The sequence below is a fragment of the Macaca mulatta genome, chromosome 20 (genome assembly GCF_049350105.2).
Source record: "Macaca mulatta isolate MMU2019108-1 chromosome 20, T2T-MMU8v2.0, whole genome shotgun sequence".
Lineage (NCBI taxonomy): Eukaryota > Metazoa > Chordata > Mammalia > Primates > Cercopithecidae > Macaca > Macaca mulatta.
In genome coordinates, this window is record NC_133425.1 from 66,781,706 (window position 1) to 66,796,511 (window position 14,806).

The 14,806-nt window shown below is 45.6% G+C and overlaps 1 protein-coding gene across 1 annotated transcript in view; it reads left to right on the forward strand.

Moving 5' to 3' along the window:
* ZFHX3 (zinc finger homeobox 3) overlaps window positions 1-14,806 on the forward strand; it is a 1,113,461-nt gene that overhangs the window by 786,358 nt on the left and 312,297 nt on the right. The gene's annotated exons all lie outside the window — the stretch shown is intronic.

Below are 14,806 nucleotides of genomic sequence, written 5' to 3' on the forward strand. Positions count from 1 at the left end.
AACCGGTGCCTATCGGCTTGTTAGCTGCACCTCTTTGCTGTGCCACCAAATTGCTGGCAAACGCCCCTACCAAGGGCTGCTGTTTCCAGCCCCATAATGGCCAGGGCCCCTCCCCATCGCCACCAGGCCTGCAGGGCAGGCAGGGTCATTACTGAGTTCCAATGAAGGGAGTGTTTATTATTGTTGTCGGTTTGATGCTGATCCCAAAAGGACCTAATCAACAGGTAATAAGACCTCATGGGAGTGATTAGAAACCTCAACTTTAACCCTGTTAGAACCGCAGTGGAGAAAGCCAGAGTCACTTCAGGACTGTGCCCCACACTCCACAGGGCCTGATGGGGAGGGGGCCAGAGAGGTACTGGTGGGTGTGCTCCAGGACCAGCAGAGAAGGGGATCTAGAGGGAGGAGGAGAGATCCAAAATTTAGTTTACACAATAATATACATCCACGGGGCATATCCCAGCACTTTGTGAGGTTAAGGTGGGAGGATCATTTCAGCCTAGGAGTTTGAGACTGCAGTGAGCCGTGATCCCACCACTGCACTCTAGCCTGGGCGACAGAGCAATACCCTCAAAACAAACAAACACAAAATAATATACATCCTCCTCCTCTTCATCATCATCCTCCTCCTCCTCATCATCACTATTCTCTCTCTTTTTTTTTTTTTTTTTTTAAGGTAAGGTCTTGCTCTGTCACCCAGGCTGAAGTGCAATGGCGTGATCACCACTCACTGCAGCCTCAACCTCCCAGGCCCAAGCAATCCTTCCACCTCAGCCTCTTGAGCAGCTGGGACCATGGGGGCACACCAGCATACCCAGCTAATTTTTAAAATTTTCTATAGAGACGAGGTCTCACTATGTTGCTCAGGCTGCCCTCAAACTCCTAGGCTCAGCGACCCTGCTACCTTGGCCTCCCAAAGTGGGACTGCAGGTGTGAGCCACCACACCCAGCCCATTATCATCATTCTTGATTGAAAACCTGTGCTAGGTGCATGGGGTTCCAAAGCAAATAAGCATGGTGCCCTCAAGATGCTCACAGCATGGGAATAAAGACTCAAAACGCCATAGGAGCTATGCTACAGAACAGGTTTGTTCCAGGCACGGGAGTGATGCGGAGGAGGGAATTCTCAACCTTGCTGGGTGAGTCAGGGAAAGCAGATGCCCCAGTAAAGTGATATTTTGTCATACACAGATGTGACAACATTTGTCGTTTGAGCAGAAAGGGCTTATATTTAAACACCCACCTCTAACGTGGATCTCCTTTTGTCTTTGAAGCTGCCTTATATCCTTTTTTTTTTTTCAATAAGATTTGATATGAAATATATAAAACTAGAGAGGAATCAATTTTATTTTATTTTATATTTTATTTTATTTTATTTTATTATTTTTTGAGACTGAGTCTCGCTGTGTCACCCAGGCTGGAGTGCAGTGGTATGATCTTGGCACACTGCAACCTCCACCTCCTAGATTTGAGCAATTCTTCTGCCTCAGCATCCCAAGTAGCTGAGATTACAGGTGTGCACCACCACACTCAGCTAGTTTTTTTGTATTTTTAGTAGAGACAGTATGAGATATGTTGGTCTCGAACTCCTGACCTCAAGTGATCTGCCTGTCTCGGCCTCCCAAAGTGCTAGGATTATAGGCATGAGCCACTGCACCCAGCCTAAAGAGGAATGAATTTTAAAATACATACTTAAATACTTGCTTTTTTGATATTACAAGTGACTCACCTGCTAACCAGTTAGATGGATTGTTAGTCCCATCCATTAGCAAAACTTAATGCCTGATACAACAGCAGTGTCCTGACCCATTTGTCATTACCCACATGGTGACCAAGTGCATTGTTACATAACTGTCACATGAGGACACCCTTGGAACTAGACTGACTAATATACGCAGGGGCACCATCATTATTGTCAATGGATAGTTGATAAATGTTTTGATTACTTAAACTTTCTAAAGCAGGGCTTCCATGATGAATGAGGGGAACTTGGAGACAAAGTCACATCTACACAGGCCAAATTGGCCCCTGGCTTTTTCCAACTTGCACAGAATTACAACAGCCTCTCTAGTTATTGCTGTGCAAGACTTTGCATCTTGCATAAAACTAGCTGCAAATGTCATATGAGCTGGGATGACTGATTTGACCAGGCCCAGGGGCACAATAAAGGGATGATATCAGATAGGACATGCAGCCATCTGACTGCTTGGCCCTTTGTAGCCTTTTAAGAGCACTCACCCTTAGAGAGGGAGAGTTTGTACATCTTCCATCTTGTGTAATCCTGGGTTCTCATCCTGCTAGAACAAAAGTCTTGGAGCCCAAAAACTGACACCATGCAAAAAAGCATGGGCATTTAAAGTCTTCTCAGAGCTAAGGAAGCTTCACCACCATAAAAGAACGTTAAATTCCGCAGATTCTTATTTTACAATTCATCCAGCCACCTAGAACCCAGCAGTGGGTGTGGAAGAAAAAGGACAAGACAAGATCCTTGCTCCTAAGGATCTTGTACTCTAACTGAGGGAAATGGGCGGAAATCATTGGAATACTATGAGAAAAGTCAGGCAGTAGCCAAAGCTCAGGGAACTAAGAGAAGCCCCAACATGTCATGGGGACGAGGGGTCTGGGACGGCTTCCAAGAAACATTGAAACTGTGTTTTGCATGGCAGAGAGGATTCCCTGGCTCTGAGGTTGGTGTTCCAGGGGGCATGTATTGCTTAGCGTAGAGGTAAGAGTTGTGGACGAGGGAAGGGGGTCCACGTACATATAGGGAATGGGAGAGATGAGGGGGTAGAAGAAAAGCTGGATCTAAAGGAATCTTGATCATGATGATCATGAGGGCCACGAAAAGAATTTTTGACCTGGAAAGCCATGGCAGTGAAATGTTTTTTTTTTTTTTTTAATTAACAACAAAAATATTTAATTTAATTTTATTTTTTGAGACAGAGGCTCACCGTCACCCAGGCTGGAGTGCAGTGGCACAATCTCAGCTCACTGCAATGTCCGCCTCCCAGGATCAAGTGATTCTTCTGCCTCAGCCTCCCAAGTAGCTGGGATTACAGGCGCCCGCCACCATGCCCAGCTGATTTTTGTGTTTTTAGTAGAGACGGGTTTTCGCCATGTTGGCCAAGCTGGTCTTGAAACTTCTGACCTCAAGTGATTCACCTGCCTTTGCCTCCCAAAGTGCTGGGATTGAGCCACCACGCCTGGCCTGGAAAAAATATATATATATATACACACACACACACACACACACACACACACATATGTGTGTGTGTGTCAATGGATAGTTGATAAACGTTTTGATTACTTAAATTTTCTAAGGCAGGGCTTCCATGATGAATATGTGTGTGTGTGTATATATATATAATATGTATTATATTTTATATATATACACATGAAACCTATGCACACGCATGTGTTCACATCCTCGTTCACTTATGTTTGAATGTGCACAGGAAAAAGTTCGGAAAAATACACATGAAACAGTTACCAGATCATTCTCTAGAAATTCTAGAGCCACCACGCCTGGCCTGGAAAAAAATATATATACACACACACACATATATGTATATACACACACACACGTATACATATATGTACATACATATACACACATATATGTATATATACACATATATATATTATGTATGGTGCTTTGAAAAATATTTGTTGAATTGAATAGGTGAATTTCTTAATCGCAGGCCCACTGCTGACATGTAGCGATGTGTGTATAGATTTTTGACCTTCCAAACACTTCCACAATCACAAGCATAGCTAGCAACCTGTGTTGCCTAGGCTGGTCTTCAGCTCTTGGCCTCAAGCCATCCTCCCACCTTGGCCTCCCAAAGTGCTGGGATTACAAACATGAGCCACCACGCCCTGCCCAGCAACAAAAAACTGACTATTAAAGAAAACAGTGGCCAAGGGTATATATGTGCAAGAGTTCATCACCAAGCACAGTGAGTGACGGCTGCAGTAGCTTGCTGTTTTGTAGTCCTCTTCCCTCTGCAGTATGCTTGCATCACTTTTTCTTCTCAGAATGGTCCAGTGACAAACATACTTGACAGGTCCCTGCCTTTAGGGATCTCACAGTCAAGAGAGGGACAGACTTGGGTTTGATCACTCAGCCATATGACGATGAAAGCGAACATAAAATGCTGTAGGAGCATATGGGGGAGAGAATGGTGGGGTTGAAGGAGTGGCCAAGGAAGGCTTCTGAAGTAGCCACTTTTGAGCCACATGTTAAAAAGTTAGCCAGGTGAATGGAATACTATGCAGCCATAAAAAAGGATGAGTTCACATCCTTTGTAGGGACATGGATGAAGCCAAGAAACCATCATTCTGAGCAAACTATCGCAAGGATAGAAAAGCAAGCACTGCATGTTCTCACTCATAGGTGGGAACTGAACAATGAGATCACTTGGACACAGGAAGGGGAACATCAGACACTAGGGCCTGTTGTGGGGTGGGAGGAGGGGGGAGGGATGGCATTAGGAGAGATACCTAATGTAAATGACGAGTTAATGCGTGCAGCACACCAACACGGCACACGTATACATATGTAACAAATCTGCACGTTGTGCACATGTACCATAGAACAAAGTATAATGATAATAATAATAAAAACAGTTTAAGAACTAAATAAATGGAGAAGTATGCCCTTTAAAATAAAAAAAAAAAAAAGCCAGGTGAAGAGGATACAGGATCAGGCCTACACCGAGGTGAACCGAGGCCCTGAGAGGTTCTTCTCTAGAGACCCTGTGTGTTCCCATTATGCTCATACAGCTGAGCCTGTGAACTATGAACCAGCCTCATGTGGTACATACTCCCCCGGAGTCTCTCATAAAGAAAGTGTCCCCACTCCTTCACTGAGAGATTTGCCCAAATGGTCATATTTAAATCCACAGGAGGTTGGGCATGGTGTCTCATGCCTGTAATCCCAGCACTTTGGGAGGCTGAGGTGGGTGGATCACTTGAGTCCAGGAGTTGAGGCCACCCTGGGCAACATAGCGAAACCCTGTCCCTACCAAAAATTAGCTGGACGTGGTGGCGCGCACCTGTTGTCCCAACTACTCGGGAGGCTGAGGCCCCAGAATCACTTGAGCCCAGGAGGTGGAGGTTGCATTGAACTGAGATCATGCTACTGCACTCCAGCCTGGGTGAGACTCTATCACAAAAAATATAAAACAAATAAATAAATACATAAAATAAATACATAGGGAGCACATAATTCCAAAACGTAGAGATTAAGCATTGAGTTACCCAATGATTGTGGCAGTGGCCTCAATGCCTGTCCATCTGGAGACCTCCTATAACAGTCTGGGTGGAGATCGGTGCATTTCATAACCTAACATGTCAATTTACTTTGTCCCAAAGATGCCTAGCTAGTTCTTCCTTGGAGGCCACCATCACACAGCTTCCATGGGAAGTCGTGAGACAGGGAGATAGACCAGTGGAATCAGTGTCTTCAGTTCGTTTGGAACTTTGGCCAAATCACTAAACTCCTTGCCTTGGTTTACTACATTATTTCCCGCCATATCTGCCAAAACAAGCCTAGTTTTATCTGAAGATCTAGGAAGATGATCTATGTTAAAATGTCTCTGTAAAGAGGCCTACAGATAAAAGCCTCCACCCAGACTGTTATAGGAGGTCTCCAGATGGATAGGCATTGAGGTTACTGCCACAATCATTGGGTAACTCAATGCTTAATCTCCACATTTTAGGAAACCCAGAAAATATTAATCAGACTCTTAGAATGTTCATGCACTATGAGTGGGCCAAAAGGAGGTATAAGCTATGATTCCTACCCTGAGGAGTTCACAGACTCACAGAGGAGTTTGGATACAAAAACAAATTAACCGTACTGCAATATGAAAGTGCTGTAATAGAGGAAGGTTCAGAGAGCTATGGAAATAAGGATAAGGAAGTAATTAATTCTCGCCAAGCATCTTCCTGTGGGCCACCAGTGGGAGGAGAGACCCTCTGGGAGGAGGGAACTGCTGGAGGACAGCCCTAGTGGTGTGAGGGCACAGGGCTTGTTGAAGGAAGAGGCAAAGTCTGGTTTGGGGTGCCTAACATTGGGGTACATGAGTAAGGACAGGAGACAAGGCTGGGAACCCGAGATACTCATGGCCCAGGATTTTAAGCCTTATCCAGTAGAACTGGGAGCCAGTAGAGACCTTTTCAAAGATAATAGGCTGGGCGCAGGGGATCATGCCTATAATCCCAGCACTTTGGGAGGCTGAAGCGGGTGGATCACTTGAGGTCAGGAGTTCGAGACCAGCTTGGCCAACATGATGAAACCCTGTGTCTACCAAAAATACAAAAATTAGCTGGGGGTGGTAGCAGATGCCTGTAATCCCAGCTACTCAGGAGGCTGAGGCAGGAGAATCGATCGAACCTGAGAGGCGGAGGTTGCTGTGAGCTGAGATTGCACCACTGCACTCCAGCCTGGGCAACAGAGTGAGACTCTGTCTCAAAAAAAAAAAAAACCAAAGATGTAAATGTAGGAACACCAGTACCCAATGGTTACCATTCACTGAGTGCCTGACCTAGGCCAGGAACCATGTTAAGTACTTAACGTTTGTTGTCTCTTTTGACCTTTATAACAACCTATAAGAGAGGTGCTATTATTACTTCCCTTTTACAGAAGATGAAACTGAGGCTTAGAGAGGTAAGGAACTTACCAAAGATCACCCAATAAGCAATAGAGCTGGGGTTCTCACCTCAAACTCAGATGGTGGTTTTTGTGTGTTTTTCTTCAAATTTCCATATTAGCGAATGCAGGCAGATTGACAGCCAGCAATACCAAAGACAGAAAGGCTAGCTACGCTTATGAAAGTGTTTGGAAGGTCAAAAATCTATACACACATCGCTACATGTCAGCAGTGGGCCTGCAATGAAGAAATTCACCTATTCAATTCAACAAATAGTTTTCAAAGCACCATACATAAGGTCCTATGCTAGAGAAAAGCAAAGGTGACCTGAAGAACCTCACTTCCAGGAGCTTCCAGTCTAGTGGAAGAAATAGAAAAGCGTGCAGAGATACGTGTTTCACAAAGCAGACGGATGCCGGAAAAAAGGGGCAGTGTGTACCCTGGATTTCGATACTGGAAGTGGCAGCATTTGACATCTTGAGGTGAGTGAGCTCATGTGAACATTTCCAAGTTCTTTATCTGCAAGAGCAGAAGTGAGGATGGAAGCGGCCAGGCACGGTGGCTCACTCCTGTAATCCCAGCACTTTGGGAGGCTGAGGCGGGCGAATCACCTGAGGTTAGGAGTTTGAGACCAGCCTGGACAACGTGGTAAAACCCTGTCTCTACTAAAAATACAAAAATTAGCCAGGCGTGGTGTCAGGTGCCTGTAACCCAGCTACTCGGGAGGCCGAGGCACAAAAATCACTTGAACCGAGGAGGCAGAGGCTGCAGTGAGCCGAGATGGCGCCACTGCACGCCAGCCTGGGCGACAGAAGGAGACCCTGTCTCAAAAAAAAAAATGGTGAGAATGGAAGAAATATTACTGAAGAGGTAGCACCCAGCTAGAGTGAGGTGCATATTGGAAGGGGCGGCGTACTAGGTGAGGAGGACTGGAAGGTTGAGGTTTGAAGCCCACGGTCTGCAAAACAGTGATGTCATTAACAAAAATAAGGAAGTCAAGAAGCAGGAAATCTGAACATGAAATAGAATCTGGAAGAAATGCCAAACTTCGGCCAGGCACACTGGCTCACGCACGTAATCCCAGCACTATGGGAGGGTGAGGTGAGTGGATCACTTGAAGTCAGGAGTTCGAGACCAGCCTGGCCAACATGGTGAAACCCCATCTCTACTAAAAATTAAAAAGAAAAAATTAGCTGGGCGTGGTGGCGGGTGCCTGTTGTCCCAGCTACTCAGGAGGCTGAGGCAGGAGAATTGCTTGAACCCAGGAGACAGAGGTTGCAGTGAGCCGAGATCGCGCCATTGCACTCCAGCCTGGGTGACAGAGCAAGACTCTGTCTCAAAAAAATAGAACAATACCTTTCAACATGGTAATTATATTACTTGTGCCAAAAGACAATGTTCTGAAATTTCTGAGTGATGCTGAGGAGTCCAAAGCCTACCTTAGAAATTCTGATTCAGTAGATCTTGAATGGGGCTCATCAATTTGTGTTAAATTTTGAAATTTTGAGAAGATGGTTTATGGGCCACAACTGAGATATAATGGTGCTGCAATGCTCTAATGGTGCAAATGGGATGGAGGGGAATCGAAAGTGAAGCAGAGAAGATTGTATTAGATTGGCAAAGAGGAAGGCAAGCGGGACTCAGAGCTGATGGGATTCGGAACAGGTGGATTTAGATGGTTTGAGAATGAACAAGGGGGTGAGGGAGGCCTGAAGCACCAGAGTAAGGACATGGCAGATCCTAAGGACATGAATAAAGCAGAAAGCAGCAGTCAGGTGCTGGGGATCCCTTGTTTTCCATGTTTAATTCTCAGAATCCTTTCTTAGAGAATCCTGGAAGTTGGCCAGGCACGGTGGCTCACCCCTGTAATCTCAGCACATTGGGAGGCCGAGATGGGCAGAACACCTGAGGTCAGCAGTTCAAGACCAGCCTGGCCAACATAGTGAAACTCCATCTCTACAAAAATACAAACATTAGCCGGGCGTGGTGGTGGGTGCCTGTAATCCCAGCTACTTGGGGGGTTGAGGCAGGAGAAACACTTGAATCTGGGAGGTGGAGGTTACCCAGGAGGCAGAGGTTGTAGTGAGTCAAGGTTGCACCACTGCACTCCAGCCTGGGTGACAGAGCAAGACTCCATCTCAAAAAAAAAAAGGAAGGAGGGGATTCCTGGAAATTGAATTCTAACCTGGAAATCAGAAAGCTGGGAGATGTTTCCATTTAAGCATGGTGAAGGGGCTCTCTTGCACTCCGCCACTTCCTGATATTTCTGAGAACCAAATTCTGCCAAAGATTTGCAAAGTTAATCAAACCCAGCAAACCTGGGCTAGATCAAAGAAAAAGGCACGCCTGTTGGTCAGATCATCTCAGCTCTTGAGTCCTAGTGGCTGATGTTTATTTGTTCATCAGATCCAGGTGTTTTTGAGTACTTACCATTGGCTTCAGGCTGTTCTAGAGTATGTCAGGGTCATCCGTCAGTTGTCCGTCTTCTCTGCACTGTCTATTCCTTCTCTGCTCAACTAGCTCAACTCTCAGAAATTAGGAAAAGGAATGAAAAAGAAATGGAATGAAACCCAATACGTGTGGCTACTTCCTAATGGTTTTAATGAGAGGCTCAATGGTGGAGCTCCGGAATTGTCAACAGCACAGGTATCTTTCACCTGAATTCCCCTTGCCCCCAACCCCACCCTGTCTTCATGTGTAATGGGCTGATACCCATAGTGAGATGGTGAACATTTAAATAGCATCTCAAGTCCTCAAGACAATACAATGTTCCCAGGAAAGGGATTCCACGGAGAAGGCCCCAGGTAGCCAGAAGAAGTAGTTCCAAGGTATTCCAAGATAATCCAAGGCATGGCTGATGCATATCGTGGACTGGATGCCCCAGATGACTCTGAACATTTGGCCTGTTCCTGCTTTCTCCTTCCCCTTCCCACCCCATGTCTCTTCCTGCTGAGAGCAGGACACACAGAGCTCATCTCTCTCTTTTCTTTTCTTTTTTTTTTTTTTTTTGAGATGGAGTCTCACTCTGTCACCCAGGTTGGAGTGCCGTGGCATGATCTCAGCTCAATGCAACCTCTGCCTCCAGGGTTCAAGCTATTCTCCTGCCTCTGCCTTCTGAGTAGCTGGGATTAAAGGCACCTACAACCATGCCCAGCGAATTTTTGTATTTTTAGTAAAGACGGGGTTTCACCATGTTGGCCAGGCTGGTCTCAAACTCCTGACCACAGGTGATTCACCTGACTCGGCCTCCCAAAGTGCAGGGATTACAGGTGTGAACCACAACGCCTGGCCAGAGCTTATCTCTTAATATTTCCAAATAAAGCTGTGGTAAGAACCTAACCGTCTGGTGTGACAAAAATAAAAAACTCTGACAACAAAAATTACTATTCAAAGTAAAGTATTATTTTAGGGTGACATTATTTTTTAAATTCACATTTTTCATTTGTTGTAACATGTAGCCGTTCTGTGAACACATAGATAAGAGGATACAATAGCTATTTGACAGTGTAGTTCTCAGAATATTTGCATATCCAAGAGATTATTTCAGCAAGTATACTTAGACTGACCCTATTAACCATTCACAATATTTTGTCTTGAATCCAATTCACACTCTATAGACACATCCAATTCACATTTCAGCTCTTATGCTGTTTTCCCTTTTAGACTGTATATTAGGAAATAAATCCCTAACATCAAATTTCATGACAACCTCTGCTCTGGCTGACATGATTGAAAGGGAATTTCACTCATCCCAGGTGATTCTATTTCTTAATTTGTTCTTTAGCATACCTGAGAAGCAGCTTGTTTTATGAAGTCCAATTTAGGGGGTGGAGGCTGCTGGTGCAGAATTCACAACCGGCAGCAGCCGTGGCAACGCCAGAGGATGACTGCAAGAAGTCCTTTGAAGCGGCAGCATTGACAGCCAGAGAGGAATTCCCAGGCATGAATGGCTTCGCCACTTGTGCCCAGGCCAGCTCTGCCAAGCTAGCCAACAGAGCATCCAAGATAAAGGTAGATCAGATGAAAATAACGTGATGGTCGAAACATAGGCATACGGTCGGGTGCAGTGGCTCACGCCTGTAATCCCAACACTTTGCGAGGCTGGGGTGGGAGGATCACCTAAGGTCAAGAGTTCGAGACCAACCTGGCCAGTTGGCAAAACCCCATCTCTACTAAATATACAAAAATTAGCCAGGTGTGGTGGCATGTGCCTGTCATCCCAGCTACTCAGAAAGCTGAGGGAGGAGAATCACTTGAACCCAGGAGGTGGAGGTTGCAGTAAGCCAAGATCGTGCCACCGCACTCCCAGCCTAGGTGACAGAGCAGAACTCCATCTCAAAGATAAAACAAGCGGGGCACGGTGGTTCATGCCTGTAATCCCAGCACTTTGGGAGACTGTGACGGGTGGATCACGAGGTCAGGCGTTCGAGACCAGCCTGAACAATATGGTGAAACCCCGTCTCTACTAAAAATCCAAAAATTAGCTGGGCGTGGTGGCCCACGCCTGTAGTCCCAGCTGCTAGGGAGGCTGAGGCAGGAGAATCACTTAGGAGGCAGAGGTTTCAGTGAGCCGAGATCACGCCACCACACTCCAGCCTGGGAGACAGAGCAAGAATCCATCTCAAAAAAAAAAGAAAAAACAACATAGATACACTAGGAACTCAGATACTTGCACACTCATGTTGACAGCAACGTTATTCCAATAGCCAAAAGGGAGTAATAACCCAAGCGTCCATCATCAGGGGAGTGGATAAACATAATGTGGTATATGCATACAGTGGAATATTATTTGGTATAAAACAAATTAAGGTTAGATACATCTTATGACATGGATGAACCTTGAAAACTTGTTCAGTGAAAGAAGCCAGATACAAAGGAACAAATATTGCACAGCACCATTTATATGAAATGTTCAGAAGAGCAAATTCATAGACACAGAAAGTAGATGAGAGGTTTCCAGAGGCTGGAGGGGCCGTGGGGAGGGGGTAAGAAGGAATAGGACATATTGCTTAATGGGTAAAGAGTTTATGTTTAGAGTGACGAAAAATTTTGGAAAGAGATAGTGGCTATAGTCTCACAACATTGCCAGTGTGATCAACAGCACTGAATTGTACACTGAACGATGAGTAAAATGGCAAATTTTATGTTGTCTATATTTTACCACAATGAAAAATTAAATAACTTGAGACACACACACACACACACACATATATATATACATATATATATATATATATGTATATATATAAATGCAGGTAAAACCTAAAACCAGATAATCCAGTTGAAGAGTCATGAAAGCTATACATGGGAAATTAAATAAACAAGTTAGAAAAGACAGTAAGGGCTGTGTCAAGCTAACCCTATTCAAACCGTCCAGAAAGAAATCTTTCTAGGCCAGGCTCAGCAGCTCATGCCTGTATGGCCAGCACTTTGGGAGGCCAAGGTGGGAGGACTGCTTGAGAACAGGAGTTCAAGACCATCCTGGGCAACAGAGCAAGTCCTGTCTCTACAAAAACAAATTAAAATTAGCTGGGTGTGGTGAGGAGGCAAGCGCCTCTAGTCCCAGCTGCTTGGGAGTCTGAGGCAGGAGAACTGCTTGAGCCTGGGAGGTTGAGGCTGCAGACAGTTGTGATAGTGCCACTGCACTCCAGCCTGGGTGACAGAACAAGGCCCCACCTCAAAAGAAGGAAGGGAGGGAGGGAGGAAGAGAGGGAGAGAAGAGGAGAAAGGAGAGGGAAGAGGGGAGAGGGGAGAGGAGAGAGGAGAGGAAGGGAAGGGAAGAAAAAATATTGCTCCTCTGCCTTGGCTTCCCTGTGGCTGTTTCTTTACAGCACATACTTATGACTGTGTTTTAAGATCTTATCTCCTATGTTTTGGGCAAAGGTACCAGTCTTCTTGACTGAGTTCCCCTCTGTGCCAGCACACCTGACATGAACTGAGGTTCTAAAGGCAAACTTACTTCCGGGCATGCTTCTGCCTTGACGAAGAGTTTTAACATGATGTCCCATTCTCTGCCTCCTCCTGTCCCACTCCCTTCCCACCATCAAAAGTTCAGCTTGAATGCCGGGTGTGGTGGCTCGCGCCTGTAATCCCCTGTAATCCCAGTATTTTGGGAGGCCGAGGCAGGTGGATCTCTTGAGGTCAGGAGTTCGAGAGCAGCCTGGCCAACATGGTGAAACCCCATCTCTACTAAAAATTACAAACTTAGCTGGGTGTGGTAGCACACACGTATAATCCCAGCTACTTGGGAGTTTGAAGTACAAGAATCGCTTGAACCCGGGAGGCAGAGGTTACAATGAGCTGAGATCGCACCACTGCACTCCAGCCTGGGTGACAGAGTAAGACTCTGTCTCAAAAAAAAAAAAAAAAGAAGTTCAGATTCAGCTGTTACATAGGAAGACATCTGCGTTTTCACTGGTTTAAGAAATGTGCAGGGATGCTGTAAGAGCGCCTGCGAGATGGAGGGAGATCCCCTGAGCTCCCAGACCATGAAAGACCCAGCCACCGCCCATCCTCCAGCACTGACTTGGTGTCATAAGGAGCAAAAGCTACTTTCTGGAACGGTTATGGGAGCCCAGTTCAGGGCAGGCGGCCACAGCAGGCAGGCAGGCAGGCAGTAAAGAGTTTCCAGGTCCCTGGGGGACTGTAATCACATTCCCCAACCAGGTGCTGGGAGGAGGGCTAGTGGCTTCCAACCTTCTTGGCCTGGGGCCAGCATCTCCAGGCCTCTCTCCACCCTTGGCTCAATCACATCATCTTTCCAACCAGAAGCTTGTTAACTGTTTTCCTGTGCTTTTATTCAGATTTCAAGGCACCCTCTGTGTGTTAAACTTCAAAGAAAGTTTGCTACAGTAAGTGCAATGTTGTAACAAGTGGAAGCTCCTAACAGCTCTGTTGAAAATGGTTTATTAAAATGAAGGGGCCGGGATTCTTTCCCCGCCTCTACCCACCACCTTCTTTCAAATGAAATTGCATTTGTGTTTGAATTAAGTTGCCCGGTATCAATCCTGAAGTTTTTAAAGATGAAAAGCAGAACAGCCACACAATATTTAAAATGTAAAATGATTACCAAATGGCACCAGGCCAATGTTTATGAATCACTGAATATGATCATAAAATCATAAAAAATAATCACCAAAAGGTAAATAAATTACCCAGCTTACTGCTTATTTTCACGTAGGGTCTGACACAAAAGCTGCAGCCATGAATGATTTATACCTGTTTTAACAATAATACTCATTTTACTGAAAGATGGTCAGCACTTGGGCCGCTGTGGGCAACATGCCAGTTGTCGAAAGGTTAATGTTTCAGCAGCAATACATTAAATTATGAATAACACCGGTCCCAAAATGGAAGGTTATTAGCTCAGTCTGCTTAATTAGCCCAGCTAGAACTTTGCCATCTAGTAACAGTGCCCATTACTTCAGCAGTAGCTGCCATGGGGGCTGGCAGTGTGGGATTCTACAGCCAGAGTGGGGACAGGGAGAGGCAAGATGGGTGTGGGATGTCTTTTCTTTTCTTTTCATCCAGTGTAATATTAAGAGAAGCATCCCAGAGCCAGGTGTGATGGCTCATGCCTGTAGTCCCAGCACTTTGGGAGGCCAAAGGGGGAGGATCACTTGAGCTCAGGAGTTTGAGACCAGCCTGGGCAACATAGCAAGACCCCTGTCTCTATTTAAAATAAAAAGTGAAAAAAAGAGAAGCATTTCAGAAGCTGGTTTTCAGGATTTTGAACTCTCCCATGGTTTATCTATGAAGACATCACAGAAGGGGCTGGGCACAGTGGCTCATGCCTGTAATCCCAACACTTTAGGAGGCCGAGGTGGCCAGATGACCTGAGGTCAGGAGTTTGAGACCAGCCTGGCCAACATGGGGAAAACCCCATCTCTATAAAAATATAAAAATTAGCCAGGCATGATGGTGCACACCTGTAGTCCCAGCTACTCAGGAGGCTGAGGCAGGAGAATCACTTGAACCCGGGAGGTGGAGGCTGCAATGAGTCAAGTTTGTACCTCTGAACTCCAGCCGGGGCAGAAGAGCTAGACTCCATTAAAAAAACAAACAAACAAACAAACAAACAAAAAACCCTTCACAGGAGGAAAGAGCAGAAATTGTTCAGGAGGAGCTTGGTCCTTGGTCCTTGTTGGTGT